The sequence below is a fragment of the Schistocerca americana genome, unplaced genomic scaffold (assembly GCF_021461395.2).
Source record: "Schistocerca americana isolate TAMUIC-IGC-003095 unplaced genomic scaffold, iqSchAmer2.1 HiC_scaffold_644, whole genome shotgun sequence".
NCBI classification, from domain to species: Eukaryota; Metazoa; Arthropoda; class Insecta; order Orthoptera; family Acrididae; genus Schistocerca; species Schistocerca americana.
In genome coordinates, this window is record NW_025726395.1 from 71,540 (window position 1) to 77,539 (window position 6,000).

Below are 6,000 nucleotides of genomic sequence, written 5' to 3' on the forward strand. Positions count from 1 at the left end.
CACGTGTTTAGTAGTGACGCAACTGCTAGGATGCAGCTGAAACGTCCATCTTTTGAGAGCGAGAAAATTTTCGCAGTCGGCAGGACTCGAACCTACGCTCCCAGAGGGAATCTGATTTCAAGTCAGACGCCTTAACCACTCGGCCACGACTGCCGGTGGCAGAAGCGACTCCCGACAAGTGAAACCGCCACCTTTACAAGCAATCTGATGGCAGAAAACGGCGTGGCCTCACTCTTTTCCGTAGGGTTTCCATTAGCCGTTACGAAAGTGTATTAATTTTCGCCCAGACAGGGACTTGAACCCAGGACCCTTTGTTTGAAAGCCTAACGCTCTACCGACTCAGCTATGCGGGCCCACGCACGAGCATTATCGTACAGCTGCGTGGTGTGCGAGTGATTCGCATGTTGTAATTACTGGCTTATGGCTCCAATGGCGACTTCACCGACTTCCCACTGACGCACCGCTGACGCTAGTTTTCTGTCGTCTTAAAACGATGGGCATACCTCCAAGCAACTGCGAGATCTTATGAAAAGAAACGCTGCACCACTGCCTTAGCCGCGCTCGAATGATTGAATTGCGATTCTTAAAAAGAAATGAATGTTCGCTCTGTCCAACACTTTCGAGCACATCTGTGTACTCACGATCTCAGCGACGGCTTTCTGCAGTCCCAGCATCAGCGCGAGGTGAACCGATGGCCACAGTAAGCAGCGGTCGTCGCGAAACTCAGTATTCTTAAACGGAAACTTTCGTCTTGTTGAGAATGGCGTCACTGGTTTGCACCCGCATTCGCCCACGCATGTCACAGGTGTGCGAAAATTTTTGCTCCTCTTTACGCAAAATCGCACGCAGCCGGTAGGATTCGAACCTACGCTCCCAGAGGGAATCTGATTTCGAGTCAGACGCCTTAACCACTCGGCCACGACTGCCGGTAGCGCGGTGTTGTCCCGACACATGCAACTGCTACTGTTTAAAGCACTGTGGTGTCAGAAACAGGCGTAGCTGCATTATTTTCCGTAGCGTTTCCACCGCTACCAGACGAATCGCTACCAAAGTATTAAAATTTCCGCCCGGACAGGGACTTGAACCCTGGACCCTTAGGTTAAAAGCCTAATGCTCTACCGACTGAGCTATCCGGGCTCACGCGACGCTGTGAAACCTCCCACGATGCACAACTCACGTCCTTTACTGCTGTGCAATCGCTGCATGGGGCCGTTACTAATAAAACGTCGCCTAAATGCTGTCTGCAAACTTATCGCGATAAGCTCGTAACACACTACCGAAGACTGCTGACACACGATGCAACAACAAATTGCAGGAGTCGTTACGTCTCATACGTTGGAGCAGCGAATTTACATGTTTTGTCGACACTCACTGGGCAATTGGAAAATTCGCAAGCATTTCGAATGCAATGTTTCCCACGTTTTCGCTCATTTCACGGTTCCGTTGAAGACGTTCTTCACCACCTGACACAGAAAAAGGAACGCAGTCGGTAGGACTTTTTTGATTCTTTTGCTTCTAAGGGAGTCAGTTGTCTAGTGAGTTCCTCTTATGGCATGCACTAGACAACCAGAACACCTACAGGAGAGAGTCATTGTTGTTGTCAGCGGTAGTTGCATTATCACCAACGCAGAGCAATTCCATTGGCGTCGCATCAAAACGAGTACCTGCCGAAACCCGGGATCGAACCAGGGACCTTTAGATCTTCAGTCTAACGCTCTCCCAACTGAGCTATTTCGGCTGACGTTGAACGGTGCTGTTTGCATGTGTTCGTCAAACTCTGCCTCGTTGCCAATTTCACAGTCACCTTCGTCTGATAAGACACAGGGACGCTGAAAGGCGAGCAGCCGATGCAGTGAAGTCCCACACACATTTCTTCTGCTTCCATCATCGTAACAAGCAAACATGTCGACTCGATTCGTGTAATATTCACTTCGCTGACTTCACGTGACGCCGCGCTGACGCTAGAAAACCCGTGCTATATCGATGCCAGGGGCAACTCATGTGCAGAGAACGACACAAGAAGGAGTGAGCCTCTCCACCGTATGAGAGGCAGTTTCTAGCAGATACACACGGTAAAACATTCGACTTGCGTTAGCTCATAAATTGCTACACGTCATCGTCTGCAAGCTAAAATGGACTGTGAGACGAGGAGATGAGCTGCGGCTTCTGGACGCGACTGTAACGCTGCGCCCTGGATCAAATAGTACTGCACATTGCTGGTGACCCACGTGTTTAGTAGTGACGCAACTGCTAGGATGCAGCTGAAACGTCCATCTTTTGAGAGCGAGAAAATTTTCGCAGTCGGCAGGACTCGAACCTACGCTCCCAGAGGGAATCTGATTTCAAGTCAGACGCCTTAACCACTCGGCCACGACTGCCGGTGGCAGAAGCGACTCCCGACAAGTGAAACCGCCACCTTTACAAGCAATCTGATGGCAGAAAACGGCGTGGCCTCACTCTTTTCCGTAGGGTTTCCATTAGCCGTTACGAAAGTGTATTAATTTTCGCCCAGACAGGGACTTGAACCCAGGACCCTTTGTTTGAAAGCCTAACGCTCTACCGACTCAGCTATGCGGGCCCACGCACGAGCATTATCGTACAGCTGCGTGGTGTGCGAGTGATTCGCATGTTGTAATTACTGGCTTATGGCTCCAATGGCGACTTCACCGACTTCCCACTGACGCACCGCTGACGCTAGTTTTCTGTCGTCTTAAAACGATGGGCATACCTCCAAGCAACTGCGAGATCTTATGAAAAGAAACGCTGCACCACTGCCTTAGCCGCGCTCGAATGATTGAATTGCGATTCTTAAAAAGAAATGAATGTTCGCTCTGTCCAACACTTTCGAGCACATCTGTGTACTCACGATCTCAGCGACGGCTTTCTGCAGTCCCAGCATCAGCGCGAGGTGAACCGATGGCCACAGTAAGCAGCGGTCGTCGCGAAACTCAGTATTCTTAAACGGAAACTTTCGTCTTGTTGAGAATGGCGTCACTGGTTTGCACCCGCATTCGCCCACGCATGTCACAGGTGTGCGAAAATTTTTGCTCCTCTTTACGCAAAATCGCACGCAGCCGGTAGGATTCGAACCTACGCTCCCAGAGGGAATCTGATTTCGAGTCAGACGCCTTAACCACTCGGCCACGACTGCCGGTAGCGCGGTGTTGTCCCGACACATGCAACTGCTACTGTTTAAAGCACTGTGGTGTCAGAAACAGGCGTAGCTGCATTATTTTCCGTAGCGTTTCCACCGCTACCAGACGAATCGCTACCAAAGTATTAAAATTTCCGCCCGGACAGGGACTTGAACCCTGGACCCTTAGGTTAAAAGCCTAATGCTCTACCGACTGAGCTATCCGGGCTCACGCGACGCTGTGAAACCTCCCACGATGCACAACTCACGTCCTTTACTGCTGTGCAATCGCTGCATGGGGCCGTTACTAATAAAACGTCGCCTAAATGCTGTCTGCAAACTTATCGCGATAAGCTCGTAACACACTACCGAAGACTGCTGACACACGATGCAACAACAAATTGCAGGAGTCGTTACGTCTCATACGTTGGAGCAGCGAATTTACATGTTTTGTCGACACTCACTGGGCAATTGGAAAATTCGCAAGCATTTCGAATGCAATGTTTCCCACGTTTTCGCTCATTTCACGGTTCCGTTGAAGACGTTCTTCACCACCTGACACAGAAAAAGGAACGCAGTCGGTAGGACTTTTTTGATTCTTTTGCTTCTAAGGGAGTCAGTTGTCTAGTGAGTTCCTCTTATGGCATGCACTAGACAACCAGAACACCTACAGGAGAGAGTCATTGTTGTTGTCAGCGGTAGTTGCATTATCACCAACGCAGAGCAATTCCATTGGCGTCGCATCAAAACGAGTACCTGCCGAAACCCGGGATCGAACCAGGGACCTTTAGATCTTCAGTCTAACGCTCTCCCAACTGAGCTATTTCGGCTGACGTTGAACGGTGCTGTTTGCATGTGTTCGTCAAACTCTGCCTCGTTGCCAATTTCACAGTCACCTTCGTCTGATAAGACACAGGGACGCTGAAAGGCGAGCAGCCGATGCAGTGAAGTCCCACACACATTTCTTCTGCTTCCATCATCGTAACAAGCAAACATGTCGACTCGATTCGTGTAATATTCACTTCGCTGACTTCACGTGACGCCGCGCTGACGCTAGAAAACCCGTGCTATATCGATGCCAGGGGCAACTCATGTGCAGAGAACGACACAAGAAGGAGTGAGCCTCTCCACCGTATGAGAGGCAGTTTCTAGCAGATACACACGGTAAAACATTCGACTTGCGTTAGCTCATAAATTGCTACACGTCATCGTCTGCAAGCTAAAATGGACTGTGAGACGAGGAGATGAGCTGCGGCTTCTGGACGCGACTGTAACGCTGCGCCCTGGATCAAATAGTACTGCACATTGCTGGTGACCCACGTGTTTAGTAGTGACGCAACTGCTAGGATGCAGCTGAAACGTCCATCTTTTGAGAGCGAGAAAATTTTCGCAGTCGGCAGGACTCGAACCTACGCTCCCAGAGGGAATCTGATTTCAAGTCAGACGCCTTAACCACTCGGCCACGACTGCCGGTGGCAGAAGCGACTCCCGACAAGTGAAACCGCCACCTTTACAAGCAATCTGATGGCAGAAAACGGCGTGGCCTCACTCTTTTCCGTAGGGTTTCCATTAGCCGTTACGAAAGTGTATTAATTTTCGCCCAGACAGGGACTTGAACCCAGGACCCTTTGTTTGAAAGCCTAACGCTCTACCGACTCAGCTATGCGGGCCCACGCACGAGCATTATCGTACAGCTGCGTGGTGTGCGAGTGATTCGCATGTTGTAATTACTGGCTTATGGCTCCAATGGCGACTTCACCGACTTCCCACTGACGCACCGCTGACGCTAGTTTTCTGTCGTCTTAAAACGATGGGCATACCTCCAAGCAACTGCGAGATCTTATGAAAAGAAACGCTGCACCACTGCCTTAGCCGCGCTCGAATGATTGAATTGCGATTCTTAAAAAGAAATGAATGTTCGCTCTGTCCAACACTTTCGAGCACATCTGTGTACTCACGATCTCAGCGACGGCTTTCTGCAGTCCCAGCATCAGCGCGAGGTGAACCGATGGCCACAGTAAGCAGCGGTCGTCGCGAAACTCAGTATTCTTAAACGGAAACTTTCGTCTTGTTGAGAATGGCGTCACTGGTTTGCACCCGCATTCGCCCACGCATGTCACAGGTGTGCGAAAATTTTTGCTCCTCTTTACGCAAAATCGCACGCAGCCGGTAGGATTCGAACCTACGCTCCCAGAGGGAATCTGATTTCGAGTCAGACGCCTTAACCACTCGGCCACGACTGCCGGTAGCGCGGTGTTGTCCCGACACATGCAACTGCTACTGTTTAAAGCACTGTGGTGTCAGAAACAGGCGTAGCTGCATTATTTTCCGTAGCGTTTCCACCGCTACCAGACGAATCGCTACCAAAGTATTAAAATTTCCGCCCGGACAGGGACTTGAACCCTGGACCCTTAGGTTAAAAGCCTAATGCTCTACCGACTGAGCTATCCGGGCTCACGCGACGCTGTGAAACCTCCCACGATGCACAACTCACGTCCTTTACTGCTGTGCAATCGCTGCATGGGGCCGTTACTAATAAAACGTCGCCTAAATGCTGTCTGCAAACTTATCGCGATAAGCTCGTAACACACTACCGAAGACTGCTGACACACGATGCAACAACAAATTGCAGGAGTCGTTACGTCTCATACGTTGGAGCAGCGAATTTACATGTTTTGTCGACACTCACTGGGCAATTGGAAAATTCGCAAGCATTTCGAATGCAATGTTTCCCACGTTTTCGCTCATTTCACGGTTCCGTTGAAGACGTTCTTCACCACCTGACACAGAAAAAGGAACGCAGTCGGTAGGACTTTTTTGATTCTTTTGCTTCTAAGGGAGTCAGTTGTCTAGTGAGTTCCTCTTAT

The 6,000-nt window shown here is 50.1% G+C and overlaps 11 non-coding genes across 11 annotated transcripts; all 11 read right to left on the minus strand.

Moving 5' to 3' along the window:
- Positions 1 to 71: 71 nt before the first annotated feature.
- On the minus strand, positions 72 to 153 carry Trnas-uga. Its single transcript has one exon. It is a non-coding gene; the product is annotated as a tRNA-Ser (tRNA).
- A 691-nt stretch (positions 154 to 844) lies between these two features.
- On the minus strand, positions 845 to 926 carry Trnas-cga. Its single transcript has one exon. It is a non-coding gene; the product is annotated as a tRNA-Ser (tRNA).
- Positions 927 to 1,064: 138 nt separating this feature from the next.
- Trnak-uuu lies at positions 1,065 to 1,137 on the minus strand. Its single transcript has one exon. It is a non-coding gene; the product is annotated as a tRNA-Lys (tRNA).
- Positions 1,138 to 1,665: 528 nt separating this feature from the next.
- On the minus strand, positions 1,666 to 1,738 carry Trnaf-gaa. The gene has a single exon. It is a non-coding gene; the product is annotated as a tRNA-Phe (tRNA).
- Positions 1,739 to 2,296: 558 nt separating this feature from the next.
- On the minus strand, positions 2,297 to 2,378 carry Trnas-uga. The gene has a single exon. It is a non-coding gene; the product is annotated as a tRNA-Ser (tRNA).
- Positions 2,379 to 3,069: 691 nt separating this feature from the next.
- Positions 3,070 to 3,151, minus strand: Trnas-cga. Its single transcript has one exon. It is a non-coding gene; the product is annotated as a tRNA-Ser (tRNA).
- Positions 3,152 to 3,289: 138 nt separating this feature from the next.
- On the minus strand, positions 3,290 to 3,362 carry Trnak-uuu. The gene has a single exon. It is a non-coding gene; the product is annotated as a tRNA-Lys (tRNA).
- Positions 3,363 to 3,890: 528 nt separating this feature from the next.
- Trnaf-gaa lies at positions 3,891 to 3,963 on the minus strand. Its single transcript has one exon. It is a non-coding gene; the product is annotated as a tRNA-Phe (tRNA).
- Positions 3,964 to 4,521: 558 nt separating this feature from the next.
- Trnas-uga lies at positions 4,522 to 4,603 on the minus strand. Its single transcript has one exon. It is a non-coding gene; the product is annotated as a tRNA-Ser (tRNA).
- Positions 4,604 to 5,294: 691 nt separating this feature from the next.
- Positions 5,295 to 5,376, minus strand: Trnas-cga. Its single transcript has one exon. It is a non-coding gene; the product is annotated as a tRNA-Ser (tRNA).
- Positions 5,377 to 5,514: 138 nt separating this feature from the next.
- Trnak-uuu lies at positions 5,515 to 5,587 on the minus strand. Its single transcript has one exon. It is a non-coding gene; the product is annotated as a tRNA-Lys (tRNA).
- Positions 5,588 to 6,000: the final 413 nt, after the last annotated feature.